The sequence below is a fragment of the Coregonus clupeaformis genome, chromosome 21 (genome assembly GCF_020615455.1).
Source record: "Coregonus clupeaformis isolate EN_2021a chromosome 21, ASM2061545v1, whole genome shotgun sequence".
Taxonomy (NCBI): Eukaryota; Metazoa; Chordata; class Actinopteri; order Salmoniformes; family Salmonidae; genus Coregonus; species Coregonus clupeaformis.
Window position 1 is genome coordinate 37,651,525 of NC_059212.1, and position 14,724 is coordinate 37,666,248.

The following is a 14,724-nucleotide window of genomic DNA, read 5'->3' on the forward strand; positions in this document are numbered from 1 at the left end:
ACAACAGCGCTGGCCTAAACCAGGTGTAGGGAATTTGGTATGTGAATGTAAAATACTGAACTGGATTGAACTGAGCATAACCCAACTCCAATGTAATCTATACCCCTCTGTCTCTCCTTTCTGACTCACTCTCTTTCACCACCACATGTTCATACTAGGCACATGAGGATCATGGACAGCTCCTGGCTCTGTGCCACATTAGAAATAAAAGTAACAATATGCAACAATAACATGTCTAATGTAAATATCACAGATCTGGAGGCTAGTAAAGATACAGGATGGGGAATGGTTCTAAATCTGCTGGGAAGTCACCATAGCAACCATGGCAAACCTACTCAAGTTGGCCTTTGGCGTTGGAGAATGCTCTGCACACACACTTAGATCTTCAGCGTCAACAGTTATGGTTATAGTAAGGATTTGGAAGGATTAGGGTTAGAATACCTATTTTCAGAACAGTGATGAAAAGGAGAAGTATAAAACAAATAGAAAGAGGCTGAATGGGAAGGGGGAGACAGAAAAACATAAATAAAGGGGGAGATAGGAGGGTGAGAGAGAAAAAGGCTGGCTATTCCAGCGGCTTTGAAAGTGGATACATGAATAGGCCACCTGCAAGGGGTACATACGTTTGTTTATTTGACAGGGGGTCTACAGAACACAACCTCTGAATGATCATTACTCTTTCCTGTTGCTACCATAGCAACAACTAGTTCCAGGCCAATTTCTTTCCTTCCCGCATTTCTGATGTGTTAAAAGCATGAAAAAATTGGCATCCTTTGAGGGGAAAGCCATTGCATAACTGCAACTGGCTCACATCAGATGGGGTAAAGGGATGTGAAAATAGATTGGATTAAAGTTATCTCGCCTCCCTTCAAATAACCATTTTGTGGCCACAGAAGTCTGTTGAACACAGCTGGGCTATATGAAAATGTTTGCCTGCAAAACACAGATTGTTTTTCTCTGTGTCGTTTCCACACACTGAAAAAAAGTACATTGCATGTTCTTAGTAGAGAAAAAGCACAGAATAAAATGTATAATTTTAGTTATGTGTTTATGTGTGTGTGTGTGTGTGTATGTGTGTGTGTGTGATGTAAATATAGGATGTGACAGTGTGAGAGGGACCCTCCTAGTAACCATGGCGACAAGCAGAAGCAAACACCTGCGAATGAGCATTAGGCTGTGCACTTACAGGAAGACCTCTAATTGGGGAGCGAGAAGGGGACGAGCGGGATAGAGGGGGGAGGGAGAGAGAGAGAGAAATAGAGAGAGAGAAGGAGAGCGAGAAGGAGAGAGAGAGAAGGAGAGAGAGAGGGAAGGGAGGGAAAGTAGAGAGACAGAGAAGGAGAGAGAGAGGAGAGAGAGAGGGGGGAGGGAGAGAGAGAGATAAATAGAGAGAGAGAAGGAGAGAGAGAGGGGAGGGAGGGAGAGAGAGAAGTAGAGAGGAGAGAGAGAGAAGGAGAGAGGAAGGAGAGAGGAACAACAGGTACAGAGAGTGAAGCTATGTTACCCCAACTCTTACTCTCAAATTGCATCATGTTAAAGCATTTGATCTCACACAAACTGTACAAGGTCCTTCTCATCATTTAAACTGATGGACATTGCGCTCTCCACCTTAGATATACAGTAGTAGTACTTTCATTTTTGTTTACTGTACTTCCTTCCTTCCTTCCTTCCTTCCTTCCTTCCTTCCTTCCTTCCTTCCTTCCTTCCTTCCTTCCTTCCTTCCTTCCTTCCTTCCTTCCTTCCTTCCTTCCTTCCTTCCTTCTTCTCACTGATGGACAAAGCACAGCACAAACTCTAACTTCCCCATTTGATACTCAATTGAGCTCTTTGCTTTCAGTTGTGAAACCGACAGTGGTCTGACTGACATTGGACCATGTATTTGAGACTGGTCATGTAAACGGCAGGAAATTGCTGTTCTTTCTTTCCAGGTCACTGATAATGGCTGTGTTTGGCTAGAGGGAAGTTAGTTATGTTCACTGTCTGTGTCTACCTCATGTCGTAGTAACATAGACTGCATCTTGTGTATTTTCCCCCTCTGTTGCTAAAGGAACAACTAATAGGGAGCCTAATACAGGAATGAGAAAACATTTGAACATGAAGTGAACATTTGACTCATACTATACAATACAATACAATACAATACAATACAATGTTCCTTTTGTTGAAGTATGATCATTGCTCAGACCTCTCAAGACTAATGCACAACAACAGCAGTCCATGAAGGTTAACCCTATCCACACACACACACACACACACACACACACACACACACACACACACACACACACACACACACACACACACACACACACACACACACACACACACACACACACACACACACACACACACACACACACACACACACACACACACACACACACACACACACACACACACACACAGTTATGTTCTCTGGACTTGGGTTTAAAACACAGGGTAATGTAATGGTTACAGAACTAAACTCCTCCAAAGGGACACTGTCCTGTTTAATTGGAGTGAAAGCTGAGCTAGAACAAGTCTGTTTCTGTTTATAATGAGGTCTATCACTGGAACTCCATGCTCTGCTGTTCTCCCTCCCTCTTTCTACCTCTCCTTCTCTCTCCCTCCCTCCCTCCCTCCCTGCATCCCTCCCTCCCTGCATCCCTCCCTGCCTCCCTCTTTCCCAACAATCTGTTCCACCACAGAACACCTCAGTTATCATTGGTACAGGACGAGTGGCCAATTAGGTGTTGTTTTTCAACTCCAGTTGCGATTTAATGGCCCGGCCCGGGGGGTGTGAGGCGACTTATATCTCCCACAATATCAATACAATACAATACAATATCAATAAGCAAATGATCCAGAAAGTCCAAACAAGAGAGAAATGTATCCCCTATACAGCAAACATGTATCCAAAATGTACAGTACTGTAATACCGTAATATAGGCTAAGCCATTTACGTAGCAGACAAAAGTCCACAAATTCTGGTATGTGACCCCAGTGAGAATCAAACCCACAACTCTGGTGTTGCTAGTGCCATGCTCTTATGAACTGAGCCACATACAGGACCACTACAATACAGTAGTACAATACAATACTGTAAAATACAGTACACAATGCAGGTGGAAGTTATATGATTGCCATCCCCATGAGCGTACCACCCTCCTTCAGGCCATGGATGAGGCATGCAATGATTTCAATCCAGACCTACACTACCGTTCAAAAGTTTGGGGTCACTTAGAAATGTCCTTGTTTTCGAAAGAAAAGCAATTTTTTGGTCCATTAAAATAACATCAAATTGATCAGAAATACAGTGTAGACATTGTTAATGTTGTAAATGGCTATTGTAGCTGGAAACTGCAGATTTTTTATGGAATAGCTACATAGGCGTGCAGAGGCCCATTATCAGCAACCATCAGTCCTGTGTTCCAATGGCACTTTGTGTTTGCTAATCCAAGTTTATCATTTTAAAAGGCTAATTGATCATTAGAAAACCCTTTTGCAATTATATTAGCACAGCTGAAAACTGTTGTGTTGATTAAAGAAGCAATAAAACTGGCCTTCTTGAAACTAGTTGAGTATCTGTAGCATCAGCAATTGTGGGTTCGATTACAGGCTCAAAATGGCCAGAAACAAATAACTTTCTTCTGAAACTCGTCAGTGTATTCTTGTTCTGAGAACTGATGCTGACCTTCTAGGCAGAGTTGCAAAGAAAAAGCCATATCTCAGACTGGCCAATAAAAATAAAAGATTAAGATGGGCAGTTCTGAGATTTGGCTTTTTCTTTGCAACTCTGCCTAGAAGGTCAGCATCCCGGAGTTGCCTCTTCACTGTTGACGTTGAAACTGGTGTTTTGTGGGTACTATTTACTGACGCTGCCAGTTGAGGACCTGTGATGCGCCTGTTTCTCAAACTAGACACTCTAATGTATCTGTCCTCTTGCTCAGTTGTGCACCGGGGCCTCCCACTCCTCTTTCTGTTCTGGTTAGAGACAGTTTGCGCTGTTCTGTGAAGGGAGTAGTACACAGCGCTGTACGAGATCTTCAGTTTCTTGGCGATTTCTCGCATGGAATAGCCTTCATTTCTCAGAACAAGAATAGACTGACAAGTTTCAGAAGAAAGTTATTTGTTTCTGGCCACTTTATGGCGGTTTTGGAGCAGTGGCTTCTTCCTTGCTGAGCGGCCTTTCAGGTTATGTCGATATAGGACTCGTTTTACTGTGGATATAGATACTTTTGTACCTGTTTCCTCCAGCATCTTCACAAGGTCCTTTGCTGTTGTTCTGGGACTGATTTGCACTTTTCGCACCAAAGTACCTTCATCTCTAGGAGACAGAACGCATCTCCTTCCTGAGCGGTATGACGGCTGTGTGGTCCCATGGTGTTTATACTTGCGTACTATTGTTTGTACAGATGAACCTTCAGGCATTTGGAAATTGCTCCCAAGGATGAACCAGACTTGTGGAGGTTGACAATTTTTTTCTGAGGTCTTGGCTGATTTCTTTTGATTTTCCCATGATGTCAAGGCCTTGAAATACATCCACAGGTATACCTCCAATTGACTCAAATGATGTCAATTAGCCTATCAGAAGCTTCTAAAGCCATGACATCATTTTCTGAAATGTTCCAAGCTGTTTAAAGGCACTGTTAACTTAGTGTATGTTAACTTCTGATACACTGGAATTGTGATACAGTGAATTATAAGTGAAATAATCTGTCTGTAAAATTACTTGTGTCATGCACAAAGTAGATGTCCTAACGGACTTGCCAAAACTATAGTTTGTTAACAATAAATGTTTTGAGTGGTTGAAAAACGAGTTTTAATGACTCCAACCTAAGTGTATGTAAACTTCCGACTTCAACTGTATATTTTGGATCAATGGTTGGGTGGTGAAAGTTGTCAACAAAAAAAACACAATGAAAGGTTTTGAATGTAAGACTGGCTGCCTTACAAATGTTACCAGGTAAGAGTTTTTCAAATTCACCACATATTTGTGAAAACATTAACAAAGCGATAAAAAAAGTAATATGAAACAATTTAGGAGATAAATACGGGCCACAATAACTGAAATATCACATTTTCATAAGTATTCAGACCCTTTACCCAGTACTTTGTTGAAGCACCTTTGGCAGAGATTACAGCCTCGAGTCTTCTTGGGTATGACGCTACAAACTTGGCAAACCTGTATTTGGGGAGTTTCTCCCATTCTGCAGATCCTCTCAATCTCTGTCAGGTTGGATGGGGAGCATTGCTGCACAGCTATTTTCAGGTCTCTCCAGAGATGTTCGATCGGGTTCAAGTTCGGGCTCTGGCTGGGTCACTCAAGGACATTCAGAGACTTATCCCAAAGCCACTCCTGCGTTGTCTTGGCTGTGTGCTTAGTGTCATTGTCCTGTTGGAAGGTGAACCCCAGTCTGAGGTCCTGAGCGCTCTGGAGCATGTTTTGATCAACGATCTCTTGGTACATTGCTCCATTGATCTTTTTAGTCTACCAGTCCCTGCTGCTGATAAACATCCCCACAGCATGATGCTGCCACCTCCATGCTTCACCGTAGGGATGGTGCCAGGTTTCCTCCTGACTTGATGCTTGGCATTCAGGCCAAAGAGTTCAATTTAGGTTTCATCAGACCAGATAATCTTGTTTCTCATGGTCTGAGAGTCCTTTAGGTGCCTTTTGGCTAACTCCAAGCGGGCTGTCATGTGCATTTTACTGAGGAGTTGCTTCCATCTGGCCACTCTACCATAAAAGTCTGATTGGTGGAGTGCTGCAGAGATGGTTGTCCTTCTGGGAGATTCTCCCATCTCCACAGAGGAACTCTGGATCTCTGTCAGAGTGACCATCGGGTTCTTGGTCACCTCCCTAACCAAGGCCCTTCTCCCCCGATTGCTCAGTTTAGCCGGGCGGCCAGCTCTAGGAAGAGTCTTGGTGGTTCCAAACTTCTTCCATTTAAGAATGATGGAGGCCACTGTGTTCTTGGGGACCTTCAATGCTGCATAATTTGTTTGGTACCCTTCCCCAGATCTGTGCCTCAGCACAATCCCATCTCGGAGCTCTGTGGACAATTCCTTTGACCTCATGGCTTGGTTTTTGCACTGACATGCACTGTCAACTGTGGGACCTTGTATAGACAGGTGTGTGCCTTTCCAAATAATGTCCAATCAATTGAATTTACCACAGGTGGACTACAATCAAGTTGTAGAAACATCTCAAGGATGATCAATGGAAACTGGATGCACCTGAGCTCAATTTCGAGTCTCATAGCAAAGGGTCTGAATACCTCTATAAATAATGTATTTCTGTTTTTTTTTTAACGAAAAACCTATTTTCGCTTTGCCATTATGTGGTATTGTGTGTAGATTAATGAGGAAAACAATTATGTAATCCATTTTAGAATAAGGCTGTAACATAACAAAATATGGAAAAAGGGAAGTGGTCTGAATACTTTCCGAATGCACTGTACCTGCACTCACGCACGCACGGACACACACACACACACGCACGCGCGCGCGCACGCACACACGCACACACACACACACACACACACACACACACAAAGTGCCAGCCTTATTTATCTTTCAAGAATTGCAGAATGCTTTCATTTTCACTGTCCACAAGGATGCAAACCAGAGATGCAATGAAGTTGTCTTTTCTTTCAGGATTTCTCCATGCAAGGCTTTATGAGATGCAGCTTTAAAGCAGAGACACTGTATGTGCATAAACATAACTCTTAGATTAGTTATTATTGCTTCATGATGATCACAGGTTACCTAGGTTACCAGCTACATAACACAGCATTAATCTAATAGTTGGCTGAATCACTTTATGGCAACATAGTTGTTGTTCTGTTTGGTGTTGAGAGTTAGTTAATGATTAGCTCTGTCTCCTCTCTCAGTCTGTGTGTGTCATCGATGTGTGTGTCATCTTATTTCATTTAACTCAGACTTCACCCACAAATCAAAAATAGTTTTTTTTTGTTTGTTTGTTTAAAGTTGAATTAAAAGTTTGTTGACAACTGGATCTGATGTCTTTCCCAGTGGGTAGTCTTGACTTTACACTGCCATATGGGTGAACACTCTCCCTCCCTGTCTCCTGACTCCTTAGTGCTGTCTCACTTGTCTGGAAATCCTAACATCTCCTCTGGGTTCCAAACTTAATGTGTGTGTGTGTGTGTGTGTGTGCGTGTGTATGCGTGTTATTTTAGAAGAAATAGGGAATTGTGCAAGGGTGCCAATATATTAGAACCCAATTGTATAGCCTGTAGCACTAACATATGCTTCTATAAAGGAGATTCTTAAGCAATGCTCATGGAACTATATCATCAATTTTCTTTGTTAAAGGTCAATTTAGTACAGTCTGTGATACCTTCCCTTCATAACACTCCTCATAGACAGGGCTGGATATTGCATTGGAGCAATGGGTGAAGACTATATCCCTGCCTTAAACCATTCTGATCCCTCAATAGCTACATGCATGAAATCCCCTGTGCAGTTGCTTTATCCCTTTAAATATATATTTAATTCATTCACTGACAGACTACAGCTCAAGCTGAATACTTGTGAAGTTAAAGTAATAAAACACATTCGTACCAACTAAAAGCTATACAGAAAAAATATAACTGTTGTCTGCAGTCATAAACTGTATCCTAGGTTCTAAAATGAATATGATTCTTTCTCTTTAACTCCCATACCCCCCCCTCTCTCTCTCTCTCTATTTTTCCCTGTACATTCTCTCTCTCTCTCTCTCTCTCTCTCTCTCTCTCTCTCTCTCTCTCTCTCTCTCTCTCTCTCTCTCTCTCTCTCTCTCTCTCTCTCTCTCTCTCTCTCTCTCTCTCTTTTCCCCTGTACATTCTCTCTCTCTCTATCACACACACACACACAATTCCTCACTCCGTCTTTCTCTCTCGAAGTTGTTTTCTCATTTGCAGCTTGTTAAATGTCATGAGTGCTTTTGATTTGATTTGTGTGTTTTTCTCTTCATACAGTGGCTGTGTTGATTTGACAGGCATGATGAAGTGGTCTCGTTAGTGTCTCTCCTCCCCCTGCGTTTTCCAGGCATTGAAGTGTGTGTGTGTGTGTGTTCATCTCTCCTCCCCTGCATCTCCTAGTCATCTCTGTTAATGTGTGAGCTTCCCTGATGAGTGAAGACAGAACACTGTGTCTATTGTAACTATGGATTTGTCATCAACATCAGTTCCCTCTTGAAACTTTCAGATCATTCTCGCACAAAGAAATCAATGAAGCGCATCTTTAAAATCAAACTGTGAAAAGAGAGAAGATTAAAGACTATGTTTTTATTGCATGAAGAGAAATATAGGGATTTTCATATATTTAAATTAACATTGGAATCAATAGAAGGTAATGAGGTCTGCATCAAATGCAGAAAACTATAATTTGAACTTTAGTGTGAAGAGTGGGAACAGGAATGTGCACAGAAAGAGGTCTAAGTGTGCCTGAGCACCTGCCCTTTTGCCCTCCTATGAGAAAAGTGTCCTTTCAGATTGATGCCATTTTTTGTTATTACATTTTTATTTAAGTTTTTGATACAGGAGGGCGTCGCAGTTCCGGAGCGACCCACTAGGTGTCATCCTCCGACAACCTTAGGCACCTCCTCACTCACAGTCTGGACTAATCAGTATCGTATTGGTGTCACTTGTGTCTACCTGTTCACCTGCATATTTATGCCCTCACTTTCCTGTGTTCCCTTGCTCAGTTTTCTCGGTTAGTTTCTCTATGTCCAGCAGTACTAAGTGTCTGATCGGAGACCTATGTACATGTACTTGAGAAGTGTTCTCCCTGTTTCGTTATTTGTTTCAGTCGTAGGTAGTATTTCGTATTTTGTCTGTCAGCCGGTTTTTGGAGACTTATTTGCTCCGCCTTTCTTTTATAGTGAAAGTCCGTTATTTTGTATTCTGGCTTCGGGACCAACAGTAAAGATCCTTGTTTCACCATCTCTGCCTACTGCCTACTGTATATCCTGCACCGCACCTGGGTCACACCTCACACCAACCCATACAGAAAACTGTCCCAGGGGGACCTACGGATGGACCCAGCCAAGGTCAGCGCGGTACTGGATTGGCCCCAGCCCTCATCCCTCAAGCAACTACAGCGGTTTTTATGGTTCGCTAATTTTATAGGCGATTTATTCGCAATTTTAGCTCCCTAGCCACTCCCCTGACAGCCCTCACCCAGACGAACGTGCGCTCCTTCGCTTGGACCCCAGAAGCAGGGAACGCATTTTATGGACTTAAGTGGCCCTTTACATCGGTCCCGGACTTAGGGCATTCTGATCCGTCCTTGCCATTTGTTGTGGAGGGGGATGCTTCAGACGTTGCGGTGGGAGCAATCCTGTCCCAGCGGTTCCTCACGGACGGTAAGGCTCACATCTGCACGTTTTTCTCCTGTCGGCTGTCCCTGGCGGAGCAGAATTACGACGTTTGGAACCGTGAGTTGCTAGCGGTCAAGCTCGCCTTGGGGGAGTGGAGGCATTGGCTAGAGGGGGCCGCCCATCCATTCGTCGTATGGATGGACCACAAGAACTTAGCCTACATTCATGGGGCAAAGAGGCTCAACTCGCGCCAGGCCAGGTGGGTGTTGTTCTTCACCAGGTTCTGGTTAACCATCTCATACCATCCGGGGTTGAAGAACACCAAGCCTTACGCACTCTCCCGGGCAGTTTGACCCCATGGACCTGGTGGAGAGGGATGACCCCATTGTCCCCAACCGCCTGATTGCTGCACCAGTTTTGTGGGGAATCGATAGTCTGGTCAGCGCAGCGCTACGGCGGGAGCCCGATCCTGGGGAGGATTTATGTACCCGAGGCTGCGCGCTCACGACTGCTACAGTGGGCGCACGTGTCCGACCTCACCAGTCATCCGGGGGACGCCAAAACATTGGCGTTCCTGCATAAGAGGTTCTGGTGGCCATCTGCTGAGGGGGATACGCGCGCCTTTGTGGCTGCTTGCCCGGTGTGCGCGCGCACAAAGAGCTGACGTCAGCCCGTGGCAGGGATTCTCCAACCCCTGCCTATCCCCAAGCGCCCCTGGTCCCCTCTGGATTTAATTTCCGCCCTACACCCCTACCCCCCACACAGTCATCCTGGTCGTTGTGGACCGGTTCTCGAAGGCTGCCCACTTCATTCCCCTTTCCAAACTTCCGTTGGCCCGGGAGACGGCTAAGTTGGTGGTACAGCACGTTTTCCGGGTCCACTGCCTTCCCCAAGATGTGGTGTCGGATCGGGGCCCTCAGTTAATCTCTAGGTTGTGGAAAGCATTCGCCACCTGCCTCGGCGCCTCCGTCAGCTTGTCTTCCGGCTTCCATCCCCAGTCGAACAGGCAGACAGAGCGCGTCAACCAGGATCTGGAAGGGCTGCTGAAGTGCTACGCCTCCAGCAACCCAGCTACGTGGAGTCAGCGACTGGCGTGGGCGGAGTATGCCCACAACACCCTTCTCTGCTCGACCACCGGCCTGTCCCCCTTCCAGTGCCAATACGAGTACCAACCCCCCTATTTCCTGAGCAAGAGGAGGAGGCGACGGTCCCGTCGGTCCAGGCCCACATCAGTCGCTGTCGCCGCACCTGGAGGCAGGTACGGGCAGCGCTTAAGCGGGCCTCGGTCAGGTCTCAACAACAGGCCAACCGCAGGCGTCGCCCGGCCCCAGTTTTTCGCCCGGGACAGAGGGTGTGGCTTTCCAAGCGGGATCTTCCCCTCTGCGTGGAGTCCAGGAAGCTGTCCCCCCGGTTCGTTTTTTCTCACTTTGAGCACCTGCCCCTTCAAAGGTATGTGCATGGCCCTGATTGGGAAGGTGTGAAGGGTTAAAAAAAAACACCAAAACATCACAAGTCCTCTTGAATGATGAATGAATATGACTCACACAGCCTACTACACAAACCTGACTTTAAACCTTAGTACACTCAGAAAAAAAGGTGCTATCTAGAACCTAAAATGGTTCTTCGGCTGTCCCCATAGGAGAACCCTTTGAAGAACCCGTTTTATTTCCAAGTAGAACCCTTTTGGTTCCATAAAGAACCCTTTCCACAGAGGGTTCTACATGGAACCGAAAAGGGTTCTACCTGAAACCAAAAACGGTGTACCTGGAACCAAAAAGGGTTCTCCTATGGGGACAGCTGAAGAACCCTTTTGGAACCCTTTTTTCTAAGAGTGTACAGAATGAAAGACTTGATATACAAGGTGTGCGTGTTCGTTTAAAAAAACAAACGCACAGCTCTCTGTGGAGTGTTCCAGGCATCTCAATTCAGTCACTATTCTGACTCTCTCTCCCAAGTAGCCTCCATTAACAAACCTACGTGTCATTTAGTTTCCCATTAATTGATGTATTATTAGATACAGTAGAAGGATTGTTTAAATCTATTTAGAATGCTGCCGACGGCAGGAAGGATTCCCGCTGGTTCCGAGCTCGATGGGCGACAACACATCGCCCGGAGGGAGAGGAGGAAACGGAGGGAGTGAAGAAGTCTTTTAATCAAACTAGTGCAACCAAATGAGGACCCTCAGGTTCCTTTTCTCCATCCTTTCTCCATCTTTCCATCCTTCCATCCTTCCCTCCATTCCATCCTTCCTGCTCGGTTCTTTGCTCTGCTATTATTAGGGCACCTTCTGTGTGACTCACTGCCAATTGTTTTGTGGATGATGGTTGGTATTTATAGAAGTACATGGAAGTACATGGACGTTGAACTGAGGACCAAGAATCACATGTAGTGGAGTGGTTAGAATCGTACAGTGTTATTTTTTTCTCTCACACTCAAACGTCAACTAGCCTACCCTTGCAAAGGGGAAAGGAATACCTCTACCTCACAGTCTTTGTCACTCATTGTCTCCTTAGAGTGGCTGAATATCCCTTTCACATTGAAATACCGTTATCGTATGGCGTGAGGATCAAGATAAAGAGCTAGCTAATGATCGATGACATCTCTGGAACGGGGAGGTGTTGGATTTCATTCTTCTCCTGATATTTCATTCATCCATGGCACGTACTCCTGCCATCTGTCATTTTCTACCCTTTCATAGATTGTCTCCATCATCTCTTCCCTCCATCTTACTCTAGGCCTACGTTTTTTTAGATAATGTATCTGATTAATTTCCCCTGTCTTTTTTTCAAACCTGGCTTCGCAGAGTCAGCCCACTCACCTCTCCTTCTCTCTTTCTCTCTCACCTTATTCTCCTCCCCCCATCCTTCAATATTGTTCCCATCAAATGTCTTAGACAAGCAGGCCTGGAATCAGTCTGTCTTTATGTGCTGAGGTGATGAGGGTGAGTCAGTCAGAGAGTGTCAGATGGGCAGTGGTGATTTCTGAAGGCCTTTCTTATCTCAGTTGCAGACTGTTCTGAGAGAACATTTCTGAAAGATTCCAATTGCATTTTGTTCTTCTCACATATGAAATGGAAATGTCTCACAGTTTAAAGGTATAGTTCGAGATTTTGGCCATTTTTTCTACTTACCCAGAGTCAGATGAACTCATGGATACCTTTTTATGTCTCTGCACGCAGTTTGAACGAACTTCAGGGTAGTTTCTGGAGCGATTGCTAACTGGCGCAATGACTGAAAGTCTATGGGATCAGCTAGCATTAGCACAATCAGCTAGCGGATCCCATAGACCTTCAACTTCCTTCAAACTGCACACAGAGACATACAAATAGTGTCCATGAGTTCATCTGACTCTGGGTAAAAATGAAAATAGGGCTTAATTGCCATAATCTCTAACTATTGCTTTAAGGGGAAACACAAAGCTTAATCAAATACAGCCGCAGGAGAGATTTAGGCCTAAATTCAATCCGGACCGCGGAAGATCTGCGTTAAAGGTAATTTCCAATTGAGCTGACATATGCAGCATTTACAACGAATGCAGTCTACGCAAATGCATAGCCGAAAAGGGGCGATCGGTTTGAATCCCGGCCTTAGATTTATGCACAGAAGAGCTATGACAGTTTCTTGAAATTGGCAGTAGCAACACTCATTCTGATTAGGCTATGCTGTAAACGTCCTATTTATAAATGTGAGATGTGCTCTATGGTCCCTCCAATATCTCATTAAAAGTCTGTGCACAAACTATCAACTGTCTCTCAAGTCTCATGTCATGTCCAGACAAGTCAAGTTCCGGACAGCCAGGTCTGCATGCCTCACTGCGTCTGTCTGGGACCACTCAGAAACATGACATGTCTCTAACCAAGCCAAGGAGGTGGAGAGAAGGAGAAAGGTGCACAGAAAGACTGATGTTCAATCAAACCCTCTATGTGGCAATCCATAAACAAGTCAGTTGCATGTTGATACAACATTATTATTACATTTTTGTATGGTCCCTAGAGCCGGACAGTTACTGTGGTAATATAAGCAATAGAAACAGGTTGCAGCAGTTCACTCTGTCCCCCACAGCCACTACGTGGGGTAAACAGCTTGAGAAACATCTAAAAAAAACAATCACAGCGTTACAATAGAAGAGTGCAATTCAAGGTAATCACATACTGTGGTGATGACTAAAGGATATTAACAGTGGGGTTCAACACAAGTGCTGGCAGAAAGACGTAGAATGTCAGCTGGCTGTTTGTTATTGTGACAGTTGCTCTCATCCAAAGGGACTTACAGTTAGAAGAAAGGGCACAGAGACAATGCCTGTAGTGTTCACCGTGGAGGAGGAGGAGAGATACAGGCGGAGGTGTGACAATAAACAGGCCTGCTATGAGAAAGAAAGAGAGAAAGAAAGAGAGAAAGAGAAATAACACTCCCACAGGCCCTCATTTACGGTCCAAGATCAAAACATGGCACAATCTTCATTTGAAACTGAGTTGAACAAAGGTCCTTATATTATACCTGTAGCATTAATGTAATCACAGCTTCCATCTAAAGCAGTGCTCCTCAATTCTATGGTAATGCTCCTGTTGTCATGCCAATAATCAGAGTTACATCAGAGTTATATTATCGTGGTGAGGGGAGTGCCATCGACCCACACCTTGCACGTATTGTTCACACATGTTGTCGGCAGCACTTACTCTGATGTGTACACAGTATATTATTACACCTCTTAGATCAAATTAAAAACATATTTTATTTTATTTAAAAAAGTAAAGGGGGAATGAAAGAAAGAAAGACAAAATACACACACTATACACACACAGACCTCATTATGAATCAATATATTCTCCCCAGTCAGACAGTAACATCCGTCCTAGCATATGCCCGCAGGCTTTTATGTTTGGCCAACTTACTCACGCCACCCTGATGCTCCCCCATTCCAGACACACAAGACATCAGGTGACTCAACTTACTCTCAGAGCAGCTGTACGTAAATCTGAGACATTCCATTTAGATAATTTATGTTTTGGGCCCCGTGTAGCTCAGTTAGTAGAGCATGGCGCTTGCAACGCCAGGGTTGTGGGTTCGTTTCCCACGGGGGGCCAGTATGAAAAAATAATAATTATGCACTCACTAACTGTAAGTCGCTCTGGATAAGAGCGTCTGCTAAATGACTAAAATGTAAAATGTAAATGTTGTATGGTACACTTTATGTAAAAAAGTATGTGGAAACCCCTTCAAATTCTGCCCTGCTATAACTGCCCCGGTCAACTGTAAGTGCTGTTATTGTGAAGTGGAAACGTCTAGGAGCAACAACGGCTCAGCCGCGAAGTGATAGGCCACACAAGCTCACAGAACGGGACCGCCAAGTGCTGAAGCGCATAGCGTGTAAAAATTGTCTGTCCTCGGTTACAACACTCACTACCGAGTTCCAAACTG